The sequence below is a fragment of the Saccopteryx leptura genome, chromosome X (assembly GCF_036850995.1).
Source record: "Saccopteryx leptura isolate mSacLep1 chromosome X, mSacLep1_pri_phased_curated, whole genome shotgun sequence".
In the NCBI taxonomy this organism is placed as follows: domain Eukaryota; kingdom Metazoa; phylum Chordata; class Mammalia; order Chiroptera; family Emballonuridae; genus Saccopteryx; species Saccopteryx leptura.
Window position 1 is genome coordinate 62,195,445 of NC_089516.1, and position 17,077 is coordinate 62,212,521.

At 34.0% G+C, this 17,077-nt stretch overlaps 1 pseudogene; it reads right to left on the minus strand.

Moving 5' to 3' along the window:
- Positions 1 to 14,048: 14,048 nt before the first annotated feature.
- LOC136386550 (U2 spliceosomal RNA) lies at positions 14,049 to 14,156 on the minus strand (annotated as a pseudogene).
- Between the last annotated feature and the right edge of the window lie 2,921 nt (positions 14,157 to 17,077).

A 17,077-nucleotide genomic window follows, 5' to 3' on the forward strand; every position in this document is an offset into this window, starting at 1 on the left:
AAACAGTATGGAGATTCCTCAAAAATTAAAATTCGAACTGCCTTTTGACCCAGCTATCCCACTTTTAGGAATATACCCTAAGAACACCATAGAACGGCTCCAAAAGGAGAAATGCACCCCCATGTTTGTGGCAGCATTGTTCACAATAGCAAAAATCTGGAAACAGCCCAAGTGCCCGTCAGAGGACAAGTGGATTAGAAAGCTTTGGTACATATATACTATGGAATACTACTCAGCCATAAGAAATGATGACATCGGATCATTTACAATAACATGGATGAACCTTAATAACAATATACGGAGTGAAATAAGTAAATCAGAAAAAACTAATAACTATATGAATCCATACATAGATGGGACATAAATATGAGACTCAGAGACATGGGCAAGAATGTTACGGTAACGAGGGGGAGGGTTGGGGGTGGGAAGGGTCACAAAGAAAAACAGAAAGTGACAGAAGACAATTTGACTTTGGGTGAGGGGTATGCAACATAATCAAATGTCAAAATAATCTGGAGATGTTTTCTCTGAACATATGTACCCTGATTTATCAATGTCACCACAATAAAATTAATAATAAACAAATAAATAAAATTAAAATAAATAAATAAAATATATTCTTCAAAACAGTTTAAAATTAAGGACTGGATTATTGTCTACTTACACAGGAATGCAACAAGAATTACTTATTATAACAACAACAAAATGACAGTGCTGCTTGTAAGAATCTTTTTTATTTATCTTATACACATTATCATATTTTTGTGATAACCCTCTGAAAGGAGATTCTGGTATTGATAGTCATTATTTCACTCTGTTACATGAGTCCTGGCTTAAAGGTATTTATTCATTAACATTCATCAACTACATATGAGTTTTTAAGACAGAGATTGACTGAGTTACATATCATCTTCTAGTAGTCATACTATATCAATGTAATTTGTAAATGAAGTAGATATGTAATATCGTTTCTTGCATTATAAAAATAATTCAAATCTCATCAGTGTCCCAAAATATAATTATAATCACTTCATATATTGGGTCTTCTTTTTACTATTACCCATATCCAGCTGATTGCCTTCCTTACATACCCAAAGAAAACTTTTATACTCAAGAGCCAGCAAGGAGGTAAAAATTTCCTACCATGTTTACAAGGTATACAAGTTAAAAATTTTATTTTAGTAAAAATTTGGTAAGAAATTTTTATTGTATCGATTACAATATAATATAATTTATATATTAGTAACAGGACAAATATATTTATTTTATATGCAAGAATTTACATGCTATGAAAAAGAAAATTTTGGCCTTACCCGGTTGTGGCACAATGGATAGAGTGTCGGAACGGGATGTAGAGGACCCAGTTTGGAAACCTCAAGGTCGCTGGCTTGAGCACCAGCTCATCCAGTTTGAGCACAGGGTTGTTGGCTTGAGCATGGGATCACAGACATGACCCTATGGTCCCTGGCTAAAGCTTAAAGTTTGCTGGCTTGAAGCCCAAGGATGCTGGCTTGAGCAAAGGCTCACTTGCTTCTTTGTAGCCCCTTTGTCAAGGCACGAATGAGAAAGCAATCAATGAATAGGTAAGGTGCAGCAAGGAAGAATACATGCTTCTCATCTCTCTCCTTTTTTGTCTGTCTGTCCCTATCTGTCCCTCTTTCTGTATCTCTCTCTGTCTCTGTCACACACACACACACACACACACACACAAAGAATTTTGTTTGCAGGATGAAGTGCTCTGAAGATGGATGGTGGAAGTGGCTGCCCCAAAATGTGCCTGTGCTTAATACCACTGAACTGTATATTTAATAATTATTAAGGAGGTATATTATATGTTATATGTATTTTACCACAATTTTATAAAATGTCAACAGTGGACTAACACAAATATTCAGAGAAGAGAGAGCCATATAAAATGGGGCCATTATAAAAAGAAAAACTAATACACCAGGGATTTTCATGAAGATAGGTAATGCAAAAAACCTATTGAGATTGATAAACATTGGTTTCCTTTAAGAACATAAAATAATACAACTGTGAAAAATAATCTCAGGTTTATAAAAGTTAAAAACTTGATGTCTTTTAGTAGCAGTTATAGAATAATCCTTTAAATAATTTGAAGGTAAAAAAATTAAAAAGTGAATGATTTGGGTATGTGTGTAAAGGAAAAACAGATATATAGACATTAGAATTTTTTGCTTATTATAAAAAATAATGAATTGATTATGCAAACCAAAGGGAAAAATGACTAAAAGATACAAAATATGGGAATTAAAAAAGATTCTATCTATCTATAGATATAGATATAGATATAGATATAGATATAGATATAGATTAGATATATAGATATATAGATATATATTTTGCTAAAGATAAGAACAAGAAAAGATAGTGAAAAGGAAGCTTTAATAATATTTTTTAAACGTAGAGGAAGGAAGGTAGAAAACACAGGGTAAATCATCTTACTCTCCTTTAAAATATAGTAGTTGAGGGTGAATTTCTCCTTTTGAAACAGTGCTATGGTGTTCTTGGGGAATATTCCTTAAAGTGGGATAGCTGGGTCAATAGGCAGTTCGATTTCTCATTTTTTGAGGAATCTCCATACTGTTTTCCACAGTGGCTGCACCAGTCTGCATTCCCACCAGCAGTGTAGGAAGGTTCCCTTTTCTCCACATCCTCGCTAGCACTTATTCTGTGTTGTTTTGTTGATGAGCGCCTTTCTGACCAGAGGAAATGAGGACAGAGGGAAAGGGGATGATAGGATAGGATAAACCTGAAGGGAAGGGGGGGAGGGCACTGTGGGTAGGGGAGCAAGGGAGATGTTAAGAGGAATAGGGGGGAGGAGGGATGCATTCAGGGCAACACTAGAATCTATGTAAACACAATAAATTAAAATCAATTTAAAAAATAAAAAAATAAAAAAAATATATTAGTTGAGATACTATCTAGCAAAAGTTGTAGTTAAGAGAATATCTGGCAAACTTTTAAGTGATATTGGGTAGGTCTAAGAGTTTGAAGAGACTGAAAAAATTGTGAGTCAGCTTCTGAAGATAATGTGATAAGAAATAATAAACAGATAATTAAAATAATGCCCAAAGGCACCAAGAGTTCTGAAAATTAGAAAGCATAACTTTGTACTGGCCCCAGTTACATCACATTTAAAGATTTATTTTCCAGCATTTCTTGAACATCTGAGAATAAAAAAGCAAAATGCTCACTTTTATATGATGCAGCTCATAAGTTTTAATATGAATGACATTTTGATGACCTAATAGAGACCTCACCGACCAAAATGGTGTTTAGAACATATATACAGAAAACAGATTTTTTTATTGATTTGTGATGCAACTTTTCAGAATTATGTATGATATAATAGAAGGCAATTTTTAAAAAGCTGGACAAAACAATTTTGATAATATTTAAAAAAAGAAAACTTGCCTGACCAGGCAGTGGCACAGTGGATAGAGCGTTGGACTGGGATGCAGAAGACTCAGGTTCGAGACCCTGAGGTCGCCAGTTTGAGCGCGGGCTCATCTGGTTTGAGCAAAAATTCACCAGCTTGGACCCAAGGTCGCTGGTTTGAGCAAGGGTTTACTCGGTCTACTGAAGGCCCACGGTCAAGGCACATATGAGGAAGCAATCAATGAACAACTAAGGTGTCGCAATGTCTGTCCCTATCTATCCCTCTCTCTAAATGAACTTTGCTTTAAACTAAAGTTTAAATTCAATGAGTTTGCTTTTATTTTACTGTATAAGAAATTGAATACAACAATCCAAGCTTTTCATTGTGTATATGTACCAAGGGACACATTTATACTTAATTAATGTGAGAAATCTGTTTAGATGTTTTAAGCTAATGTAGTACCCTATAAACTTTTAATTACAATTTGTTCTCACAGTGCTGTTTCTTTTTCAGTAATCAATAAGTTTAAATAATAAGATACCAAATTTGACTTCATTAGTGGTGATTACAAATAACCAATCCCTTCTAAACAAGTCAAAAGGTGGAGATAAATCACACATAAAGGAATGTATTCTTATCTTCCTTCGTTCCAAAACTAATCAAGTGAACACACTTTTTTCTACCAAAAAGACAGTAACAAAGAACACAAATGAGATGGGATGAAAAATAGTTATTCCTACTATTTTTAAAAAGCTGGACAAAACAATCTTGATAATATTTAAAAAAAGAAAACTTGCCTGACGAGGCAGTGGCACAGTGGATAGAGCATTGGACTGGGATGTGGAAGACCCAGGTTCAAGACCCCGAGGTCACTGAAGAAGATGTGACAATAAATTTCCAGGTAAAATGTACACTTTAGCTACTGCTTTTGAATGACAGCTTTATCAAATTTTTGTGTTGAAATAAAGTTCAGTAAAGCAAAGAATATGAAGTATATAACAGAAATATATGCATGCCTTACCAAAAGTATTAGAACAATTTTTTTTCAGAAAAGCCTGAAATATGTAAATCTAGGACCTAAAAGGATCGGTAATGACCAAAAATATAGATTTTTACTTTAAATGAATATACACTTTATATTTTCTGATCATAAAGCCTTGAAACTAGAATTCAACTGCAAAAAAGAGGAAAAAAATCCCAAAAAATGTGGAAACTAAACAACATACTTTTAAAAAATGAATGGGTCAAAGAAGAAATAAGTGCAGAGATCAAAAGATATATACAGACTAATGAAAATGACAATACGACATATCAGAATCTATGGGATGCAGCAAAAGCAGTGATAAGAGGGAAGTTCATATCACTTCAGGCATATATGAACAAACAAGAGAGAGCCCAAGTGAACCACTTAACTTCCCACCTTAAGGAACTAGAAAAAGAAGAACAAAGACAACCCAAAACCAGCCAAAGAAAGGAGATAATAAAAATCAGAGCAGAAATAAATGAATTAGAGAACAGAAAAACTATAGAAAAAATTAATAGAACAAGGAGCTGGTTCTTTGAAAAGATCAACAAAATTGACAAACCCTTGGCAAGACATACCAAGGAAAAAAGTGAAAGAACTCATATAAACAAAATCCAAAATGAAAGAGGAGAAATCACCACGGACACCGTAGATATACAAAGAATTATTGTAGAATACTATGAAAAACTTTATGCCACTAAATTCAACAACCTAGAAGAAATGGATAAATTCCTAGAAAAATACAACCTTCCTAGACTGAGTCAAGAAGAAGCAGAAAGCCTAAACAGACCTATCAGTAAAGAAGAAATAGAAAAAACTATTAAAAACCTCCCCAAAAATAAAAGTCCAGGCCCTGACGGCTATACCAGCGAATTTTATCAAACATTCAAAGAACACTTGGTTCCTATTCTACTCAAAGTCTTCCAAAAAATTGAAGAAGAAGCAATACTTCCAAACACATTTTATGAGGCCAACATAACCCTCATACCAAAACCAGGCAAGGATGGCACAAAAAAAGAAAACTACAGACCAATATCTCTAATGAATACAGATGCTAAAATACTAAACAAAATACTAGCAAATCGAATACAACAACATATTAAAAAAATAATACATCATGATCAAGTGGGATTCATCCCAGAATCTCAAGGATGGTTCAACATACGTAAAACGGTTAATGTAATACACCATATCAACAAAACAAAGAACAAAAACCACATGATCTTATCAATAGACGCAGAAAAGGCTTTCGATAAAATACAACACAATTTTATGTTTAAGACTCTCAACAAAATGGGTATAGAAGGAAAATATCTCAACATGATAAAGGCCATATATGATAAACCATCAGCTAACATCATATTAAATGGCACTAAACTGAAGGCTTTCCCCCTTAAATCAGGAACAAGACAGGGTTGTCCACTCTCTCCACTCTTATTTAATGTGGTACTAGAAGTTCTAGCCAGAGCAATCAGACAAGACAAAGAAATAAAAGGCATCCATATCGGAAAAGAAGAAGTAAAGGTATCACTTTTTGCAGATGATATGATACTATACATCGAAAACCCCAAATAATCCACAAAAAGACTACTAGAAACAATAAGCCAATACAGTAAGGTCGCAGGATACAAAATTAACATACAGAAGTCAATAGTTTTTCTATATGCCAACAATGAAACAACTGAGAAGGAACTCAAAAGAATAATCCCCTTCACCATTGCAACAAAAAAATAAAATACTTAGGAATAAACATAACAAAGAATGTAAAGGACTTATATAATGAAAACTATAAACCATTGTTAAGGGAAATCAAAAAAGATATAATGAGATGGAAGAATATACCTTGTTCTTGGCTAGGAAGAATAAATATAATCAAGATGGCTATATTACCCAAAGCAATATACAAATTTAATGCAATTCCCATCAAACTTCCAATGACATTTTTTAAAGAAATAGAGCAAAAAATCATCAGATTTATATGGAACTATAAAAAACCCCGAATAGCCAAAGCAATCCTAAAGAAAAAGAATGAAGCTGGGGGCATTTCAATACCTGACTTCAAACTCTATTATAGGGCCACGACAATCAAAACAGCATGGTATTGGCAGAAAAATAGACACTCAGACCAATGGAACAGAATAGAAAGTCCAGAAATAAAACCACATATATATAGTCAAATAATTTTTGATAAAGGGGCCAACAACACACAATGGAGAAAAGAAAACCTCTTCAATAAATGGTGCTGGGAAAACTGGAAAGCCACATGCAAAAGAATGAAACTGGACTACAGTCTCTCCCCCTGTACAAAAATTAACTCAAAATGGATCAAAGATCTAAACATAAGACCTGAAACAATTAAGTACATAGAAGAAGACATAGGTACTCAACTCAGGGACCTGGGTTTTAAAGAGCATTTTATGAATTTGACTCCAATGGCAAGAGAAGTGAAGGCAAAAATTAATGAATGGGACTACATCAGACTAAGAAGTTTTTGCTCAGCAAGAGAAACTGATAACAAAATAAACAGAAAGCCAACTAAATGGGAAATGATTTTTTCAAACAACAGCTCAGATAAGGGCCTAATATCCAAAATATACAAAGAACTCATAAAACTCAACAACAAACAAACAATCCAATAAAAAAATGGGAAGAGGATATGAATAGACACTTCTCCCAGGAAGAAATACAAATGGCCAACAGATATATGAAAAGATGCTCATCTTCTTTAGCTATTAGAGAAATGCAAATCAAAACGGCAATGAGATACCACCTCTCACCTGTTCGATTAGCTGTTATTAGCAAGTCAGGTAATAGCAAATGTTGGAGAGGCTGTGGAGAAAAAGGAACCCTCATACACTGTTGGTGGGAATGTAAAGTAGTACAACCATTATGGAAGAAAGTATGGTGGTTCCTCAAAAAACTGAAAATAGAACTACCTTATGACCCAGCAATCCCTCTACTGGGTATATATCCCAAAAACTCAGAAACATTGATACGTAAAGACACATGCAGCCCCATGTTTATTGCAGCATTGTTCACAGTGGCCAGGACATGGAAACAACCAAAAAGCCCATCAATAGATGACTGGATAAAGAAGATGTGGCACATATACACTATGGAATACTACTCAGCCATAAGAAATGATGACATCGGAACATTTACAGCAAAATGGTGGGATCTTGATAACATGATACGAAGCAAAATAAGTAAATCAGAAAAAAACAGGAACTGTATTATTCCATACGTAGGTGGGACATAATAGTGAAACTAAGAGACATTGATAAGAGTGCGGTGGTTACAGGGGGGGGAGGGGGGAATGGGAGAGGGATAGGGGGTGGGGAGGGGCACAAAGAAAACAAGATAGAAGGTGACAGAGGACAATCTGACTTTGGGTGGTGGGTATGCAACATAATTGAACGACAAGATAACCTGGACTTGTTATCTTTGAATATATGTATCCTGATTTATTGATGTCACCCCATTAAAAAAATAAAATTATTAAAAAAGAAAAATAAAATAAAATAAAATAAAAATAAAACATCATTCAGACTTAAATATAAATAAAAAAATAAATGAATATACACTTTAAATATCTTTACATTTTCAATAATATGAATATTATTTTTCTTATGCTATTTTTTTGTGTACAGTTTAAAATTATTTGTTGGATACATGAGTAAATATGTATATTAAGAGTATCTAGAATCTTTACTCCACAATTTCAATTATCGCCTCTAACCAATGATTTCCAAATATTTCCCTTCAGCCTAGTCAGATTTCTCTTCTGAGATTTAGCACTATGTTTTGTTTTTCCAACTATATACCGAAGAGCTCCAATTGACTGGTCATAAACATTTCAAAATCAACATAAAAAACAAAAATAGAATTTATATCGTCTTTGATCCATATTTCTCCTTTTACACTCTGTTTTACATCCTCTGTGGTCTTTTGACCTTTGCCACATATATAAAAATATCACCAATTCTTGTTTCATATTTTCTCTACCTGCACCAAATAACTCCCTTCCTCCTCCCTTCAGATTTCTTGCTTTATTCCTGCATTCACTACCTGTGATCAAAACTATCCGCAGGTTAAAAAAAGAAAAAATAAAATACATCCTTGGAAATGATCTTTTAACATACTCATTTCTCTTAAGTATTAAAAACAGGAAAAAAGAATGAAAATCTACAAACCAGAACAAACACATATAATTGTTATGGTCTCAAGACGTACATTTAAGTCTTTCATTCATTTTTAGTTTATTTTTGTGAATCATTTAAATCGGTGTTCAAGTTTCATTTTTTTGCATGTACCTATCCAATTTTCTCAACATCATTTTATTAAATAAACTGTCTTTACTCTATTGTATACTTTTGACTTCTTTGTTAAATATTACATGCCCATAAAAGCATAGGTTTATTTTTGGGTTCTCTGTTCAGTTCCATTGATCTGTATGCCTGTTCTTATGCCAGTACCAGGCTGTTTTTAGTACAATTGCCTTGTAGTATAACTTTATGTCAGGAAATGTGATACTTCCCATTTTGTTCTTTATTTTCAACATTGCTGAAATATTTGGAGGGATTTTTTTTTTTTTTGGTTCCATACAAATTTTTGGAATATTTTTTCTAGATCTATGAAGTACACTGTTGGTGTTTTAATAAGAATTTCATATATATATTGCTTTGGGTAGTATGTCCATTTTAATGATGTTAATTCTTCCTATCTATGAACACTGTATATGCTTCCACTTATTTGTATCTTCCTTGATTTTTTTAAATTTTATTTTCATCTTTTTTTTGACAGAGACAGAAGTGAGAGAGGGAGAGGTACAGATAGGGACAGATAGACAGGAAGGGAGAGAGATGAGAAGCATCAATTCTTCGTGGCAGCTCCTTAACTGTTCATTGATTGCTTTCTCATATGTGCCTTGACTGGGGGGCTACAGCACAGTGAGTGACCCCTTGCTCAAACCAGCATCATTGGGCTCAAACCAGAGACCTTGATCTTCAAGCTAGGGTTCTTTGGGCTCAACCCAGCAAACATGGTGTGATGTCTATGATCCCACACTCAAGCTTGCAGTGCCGTGCTCAAACTGGTGAGCCCATGCTCAAACCGGATGAGCCAGTGTTCAGGGTGGCGACCTTGGGGTTTCAAATGTGATCCTCTGCATCCCAGTCTAATGCTCTATCCACTGTGCCACTACCTAGTTAAGTGATTTCTTTTTTCAATGTATTGTAATTTTCCAAGCACAAGTCTTTTACCACCTTTCTAAAATTTATTCCTAGGTAATTTTTTTTTCCTTTTTTGTTGCAATATTAAATGGCATTGTTTTCTCAATTTCTCTTTCTGACATTTCATGATTGGTATATAAAAATTCCATTGATTTCTGAATATTAATTTTATATACTACCACTTAGCCAAATTCATTTATTTGTTCTATTAATTTTTTTATTAATACAGGTAATACAGGTTAACAAAGACACTTTGTTGTTATTTTTCCAAATTAGGTAACTAAGTTAAAGAATTACATCTTAAATTATAAGAGATAATGGCAAAGACAATATTAGAACATCAATATGTCTTTTAATTTATTTATTATTTTAAGAGTGTAACTGATCTTTAACTTTGGTAATCACATTCAACTACATTTTTAGAATGAAGCAAAGGAAACACCAGGAATTTTAATTAAAAGCATACATTTTATAATTTTAGAGAAATCTAACAGATGATACTTTCGATGATATATTCATCAAAAAACTAACTATTCTCTGCTGTGAATCAAAGTAAAATTTTTGTATTTTGTTCCAACCATGAGTCATAAATGTTTGGCACTAGGTATTTTGTGTATATTCCGTAAGAGCCACATTCCTTGTAAAGGGAAGCATTTTCTTCTGCCTTTTACAATGGCAATCTCTACTATGACCCCTGAATCATCCAGAGTGGGCAGGTTTGTAGAACTTCTTTGGATAAAGCAATTGTTATATAAATGACACTAATTCTAAGTAGATAACTAGGGGAATGACATGACCCAAGATCTTACTCTAATGATCAAAGAAATTCCCTAGTAAGATACCCTATGTCATATATATATTTTTTTATTCAGTGAGAACAGGGAGGGGAAGCAAAGATAGACTCCCACATGCACCCTGACAAGGATCTATGCGGCAGGCCCATTAGGAGGTGATGCTTTGCCCATATGGGGCATTCATTACTCTGTTGCTTAGCAATGGAACAGTTTTTAGGGCCTAAGGCATAGCCGTAGAGACATCATCAGCTCCTGAGTCCAACTTGCTCCAAGCAAGCCAAGGCTTGCAAAAGGGGAAGAGAGAGAGAGAGGGAAGTGAGGAGGAGGGTCCTTTGAGAAGCAGATAGGCACTTGTCCTGTGTGCTCTGACTGGGAAATAAACCTGAGACATTCACACACTGGGCCAACATTCTACCACTGACCAATTGGCCAGGTACCCTGTGTCATATTCTTTTGGTTGTTTTTTTTTCTGTGTCATATTCTTAATACTTTTAGTTATATTTACTCTATCAAGGCTGAAAGTCACATAGTAAGCTATTTTATTTTCTTACTCTGTGATTGTAGAAACAGTACCAAAATGGTAATACAGTAAACAAATGTCATTACCTCATTTATAAAAGGCACCCTTTCAAATCTTGTTTTCTACTTTCACTTATGTTATTATATATTCTTTTTTTTTTTTTTTTTTTGTATTTTTCCAAAGCTGGAAACGGGGAAAGACAGTCAGACAGACTCCCGCATGCGCCCGACCGGGATCCACCCGGCACGCCCACCAGGGGCGACGCTCTGCCCACCAGGGAGCGATGCTCTGCCCCTCCGGGGCTTTGCTCCGTTGCGACCAGAGCCACTCTAGTGCCTGGGGCAGAGGCCAAGGAGCCATCCCCAGCGCCCGGGCTATCTTTGCTCCAATGGAGCCTCGGCTGCGGGAGGGGAAGAGAGAGACAGAGAGGAAGGAGAGGGGGAAGGGTGGAGAAGCAGATGGGTGCTTCTCCTGTGTGCCCTGGCCGGGAATCGAACCCAGGACTTCTGCATGCCAGGCCGACGCTCTACTACTGAGCCAACCGGCCAGGGCCACTATTATATATTCTTGTTGCATTTATCTGTTTAATATACTGAAAGCAAGTACATGGATATTAAATTTTATTATTATAAAGTGATTTTAATCTAAATTTTGTTGTAACTACAGGGGAAATATTTTGAAGAATGAATGACTTAATAACTGTAAGCTTATAAACAGTTAATTTAATGTAACTTATATGACATATAATCAAATATATTAGAAATAAATTTGATAGTTTTTTCTTCTTTAAATAATTGAATATTAAGTGATTATACACTATATTTTTAGAGACATGAAAGTTTTTAATGTTGTTAATGGATTGTTTTCATAAAGCAATATAAGTTGTAGCTTCTTTTCTGGCAAAGAAATGCCAGTGTGTGAATAATGTAAATGAATTCTTAGTGCATCAGAGAAGAAGAGAAAAATTTTACAACTTTTGACTTGCTCTCCAAATTATCTCCTAGGTTTCCCTCTAGGGAACAAAAGTTGAAGCATTTATCGAGAGCACAATCCTGGTAGTTTAATGAAAAGAGACATCAGGAGCTACTCTTTCCTTCTGTATATGAATTGCTTGGCCAGCTGAAATATGGAGCTCTAGAAATAGCAACACTTGAGTGTATTTAAGGTAACATTTAAGGTTTTTTTTTTTTTCTGAATTCACACTAATAAAATAGAGTTTTGTGAAACAGTGTGTATTTTCACAGTCTCAAGTTCAAGTAGCACATTTCTTTGATGGCTGTAATCAATTAAAAATGTCAAAAAACATTGCAATATGAATCTATATTCTCCCCCATATCTTAAGTAAATCTGTAGGCTGATAATGCTTAATCATGACCAAACCAGAGCCAGATATAAAACATAAGATACCTATATAAATAAGATCATATACTATTTACAAAAATGCAAGGATTCTCAGAAATTTAAAATGATAATTTAAATTACAATTAACAAATGAGGAAACCATTCACAATGTCATGGTTTAATAAAACATTATGGTAATAAAACTTGACAGTGTATCTTTTTATTTGTAACCTCCAGATACAGTAAGAGGATTTTTGTTTGTTTTGTTTTTGCATTACTTTTAATAGAAGAGATTATCCATCAATAACCTTTTTCTTTATGATATGTAATTATTTTATTTTATCATATGTCAAAGGAGACAAAGATTTCAAGAATAACTGTTCATTTTAAAAAGTGAAATTGCCTGACCTGTGGTGGCGCAGTGCGATAAAGCGTCGACCTGGAACACTGAGGTCGCGGGTTCGAAAACTTGGGCTTGCCTGGTCAAGGCACATATGGGATTTGGTGCTTCCTGCTCCTCCCCCTTCTCTCTCTCTCACTCCTCTCTCTCTAAAAAATCAATAAATAAAATATTTTTTAAAAAGTGAAGTTAATAAAATTACTAATTAATTAGAACTCTAATTACAGACTAGCGTAAATAAGGACAATTTATTTCAATGTCTTTGATGTTTTTCACAACATCTTGTTGTTTCTCTTTCAGATTGAACTTCAGTGATATCCTGTACCCACATAAACCCATTGTCATGATTTTTCTGGTTGATGTCCTTTTTATCGAGGCTTTCAAAACTACCAAGTCGAATTCTTTTTTTTTTCCCCACTGAGTACCTTACTAATATTTGATGATTTTTTTAGTGCTTTTATCATAAACTCAGCTCATTTCTAACATTATTTTTCCTTGACTATATATGCCAGCAACAGCTCTTGCTTTAATTATGAAAAAAATCTTACACTGAATCCTTTATTCTAATATGCTTTGCAGGACATAGTTTATAATGAAGAGAGTTTAATGGACCAAAAAGTGCCTTACATTGTGAATTGAGAGAGGAACATTCCAGTTCCAGTTCTAGTTCATATGCATTGGGATAATCAAAACTCACTTGGCATCAGTTTTCTCATCTGTGAAGTGAAAGGGTTGGGTCACTGTATAATTACTTTTTAATTCTGTATTTCTAATTGCAAAATGTAGAAAATCTTCATGATAATAAAATTACTTTGTCCATTGTCAGGCAACTGGAATTAACTTTCTCTCCAATTGAAGGTGTGGTCAGGTAGTTGGATTGAGTTACTCCCCCCAATTTCCAGGCTATTTGAAAACAAAACAAGTTTTCATATGAACACTCTACGGCTCTTCCTTTTAATCTATGTGATGTTTTATAGGCAATGTCTAGGCATGGATAGATGATCTTAAAGAGCTGTATCATCTTTTCAGTAAGTCAGTAGTTGATGTGTCAGTAAATTAGGGTGAATGAACTTCTGTACCCAAAACCATGGTAGCTCCACTTCACTCAGATTTACTTGGATGAAATGGGGAACCACAGTGCAGAATTATTATGGCAGTTGAAGAGAAATGCATTTCACCTCGTAAAACTGTAACTTATGATACTTACAGTAAATGAGCATTCAGTGTTTCATCACTGTGTTAAAATATCTGGCCCAAGACCAGTGTACGTTATTTAAATGTAAAAGTTATACAATTAATATTACACTATAAATAACATTGATAGCACTTAAGATGAAATTGTGCATAGCATTGTTATAAATCTTAGAAAATTACTCAGTTTGAATTTTAAACTGATAAGAACAGATACTTCACATGATCTTAACCAAAAGGCCAAGACACAATTAGTTTGAATTTTAAAGATAGCTAACGAAATGAAGGAAAACCTACTATTAAGAGCACTTCAAAGATTTAGGTGAATAAAATATTTTATTAAAAGTGAATAGCATTAATTTACATGATGTTTAATTAGGTCATCCTTTATTTGAACTTAGTCTGAGTTGTTCCTTGGAAATTTATTGTGAAAACAAAGAAATTTGAAATTACATATTTGTGTGTGAACCAACACAGAAGAGCTTTGCAGGGGTAGAATTCAATTCAAAGGATTGTTGAAAGCAAGTGAATCTTGTGAAGTAAAGGTAATTTTAGTTCTTGAAATAGATATACCTGATTGGGGATTATTGTCACTTATCACTAAAGAACAATGGGCCTATGATCACAATAAATAAACATTGTGCTGAATAGAGGTTACTCAGAAGTTTGAAATCAACTCACAAGTTCTTTCTTACCCTTTGAATTGCAAAGTAGTCTATATAAGTTCAAAAACTGCCAGCAGTGAAATAGAAAACCTACATACAAAAACATGCCAATGTTCACTGTCTATCAGTGCACAAATATTTCATGACAAAGAAGAGAATAATGGATTGTACGGGTGGGATAGATGTTTTGATGTACAATAGCACAAAAATAAACATAACCACAGAATACATGGTCACAAGTCCACACTTTTTACACACATACTAAGACGCAATTCTGCTTCATTTATGCTCAAGTAAGAAATGTAAATCTACAAATATTTATATACAGTACAATTTTTTTTGTGAAGTAAGGAGATAGCAAATGTTTGTAGACATTAAGACAGTCATTATGTAAGCACATACATTATATATGTTGGCAAGATAGGGTGTGGTTTAAATTATTATACAATCTACTTTTTTATTATTATTATTCAGTGAGAACCAGGGAGGCAGAGAGATAGACTACTGCATGTGCCCTAACCAGGATCCACCCGGCAAGGCCCCCAGCAGGGTATTGCTCTGCCCATCTGGGTAGGTCTGTTGCTCCATTACTCAGCAACCAAGCTATTTTAGCACCTGAGGCAAGGCCATGGTGCCATTCTCAACACCCAGGGCTAACTTGCTGAATGAGCCATCACTGTAGGCGAAAGAGAGAGAGAAATTTAGACAGAGAGAGAAAAGAGAGGGTTGGAGAAGCAGATGGTCACTTCTCCTGTGTACCCTGACCAGGAATTGAACCTGGGACATTAATAGGCCAAGTTGATGCTCTACCCATAAGCCAACTGACCAGGGATATACAATCTATTCTTGAAACAACTATTAAATTTTTTATATAGTTAACTCAATCATTAACTAAAATCCATAAAAATTTTATTTATATATATTCAACAATTATTTATTCAACATTTACTGCATGCCATAAACTATTTTATGCACTGAAGATACATCATTTTAAAAACAGACAAAATTTTTGGTCTGATATAGTTAATAATCTAGTAGAAGGAGACAAATAATGAAGATGAATACATATTATTATGTCTACATCAGTATCAATATAGATATAAGTATACAAGGAACAGTGACAAACACTATGGAAAATAAAGAAGAAAAATCATGTAAGGATCATTTGGCAATGAAAGTTTAAAACAGAATTCACAAGACAGACTTTGCTAAAAATGCAACATTTTTGAGTATAGACCTGAAAGAGCTTAGAGTCGTCTATTAGTTCACATGGCTGTTGTAAAAAGAATGACCACAATCATGGTGGTTTAAAACAACACACATGTGTTACATTACAGTTCTTTTAGTCATAACTCTGACATAGGTTTCACTGCGCTTTGTTTTTTCCTGAAAACTCTGTGAGAGAATCATCTACTGACTGCACCAGTAAAACATTTTTTGCTTTTAATAAATCTAGATTTACCCAGCTAATCATGATAATCTCCCCATCTGAAAGCCCATTTCCTTAATCACATCTGCAAAGTCCATTTGCCATGAAAAATAACTTATTTATTGGTTCCAGTGATTAGAACTCAAACATATTGGAAGGTTCATTATTCTAACTATCATATGGGTATAGCCATGCACTGATCTGAGGGCAAAGTTCTCTGGAATAGTGAATACAGGGAACAACAGACCTAAAATTATAATGTGTGTGTTCTAAAAACAGCAAGCTAGTCAGCGAAGCGAGACCTGAGTAAGATCAGGAAAGAGTCATAAAAAGGATGTCATAGAAGTAAAGGAAATAAGAGGGTGCAAATTGTAGAAGGTTTTGTAGGTCCTGATAAAATGTTTCAGCTTTCTTTGAATGGAATGGAAAGCAATTGGTGGTTTGTGAAAAGAAGAGTTATGTGATCTGACTTTGGTTTTTAAAAGATGGCTTTGGTGGCTTTATTGAGAAATGAGTAGTAAAGAGTCAAGGTAGGAATCATTGAGATAACTCTTATGTAAATGTGAGCCAAAATATATGTACTTTTAGGTTAACAGGTAGATAGACTTCAAACAGGAAAGTATATTTTATTTTGCCCACTTGGAATATTTTTTAATTTAAATTTTCCTTAGATTGGTCATTAATTTCACAAAAAGTTAAGCATGAATTGTTAGAAATATTTAAGTAAAAAATAATTAGTTCTTTCCTCATAATTTATGAAATTAAAATATATCAATAATAAATTGTCATTATTAAAGCTATGTACTTCATCGAAGGGTTATTATACAAGTATGGATTGGGTTTAATCATCCAAAAAGATACAATAAGGTCCATTTCTTAAAGGTCTAGGTAAAAAGTTGTGATTCTGATGTCTTATGAGCTCTACCAGCTATAGCCACATGCACTAAATTGTATTTTTGCCCTAATCCCCATATATGTCAGATGCTTAGAGATCTTTTATTTATAGAATAAATCCTTTATTATACATGAACAATTCTGCATAAAATTTTGATGACTATCAAAAAGCCAATGGTGCTGAC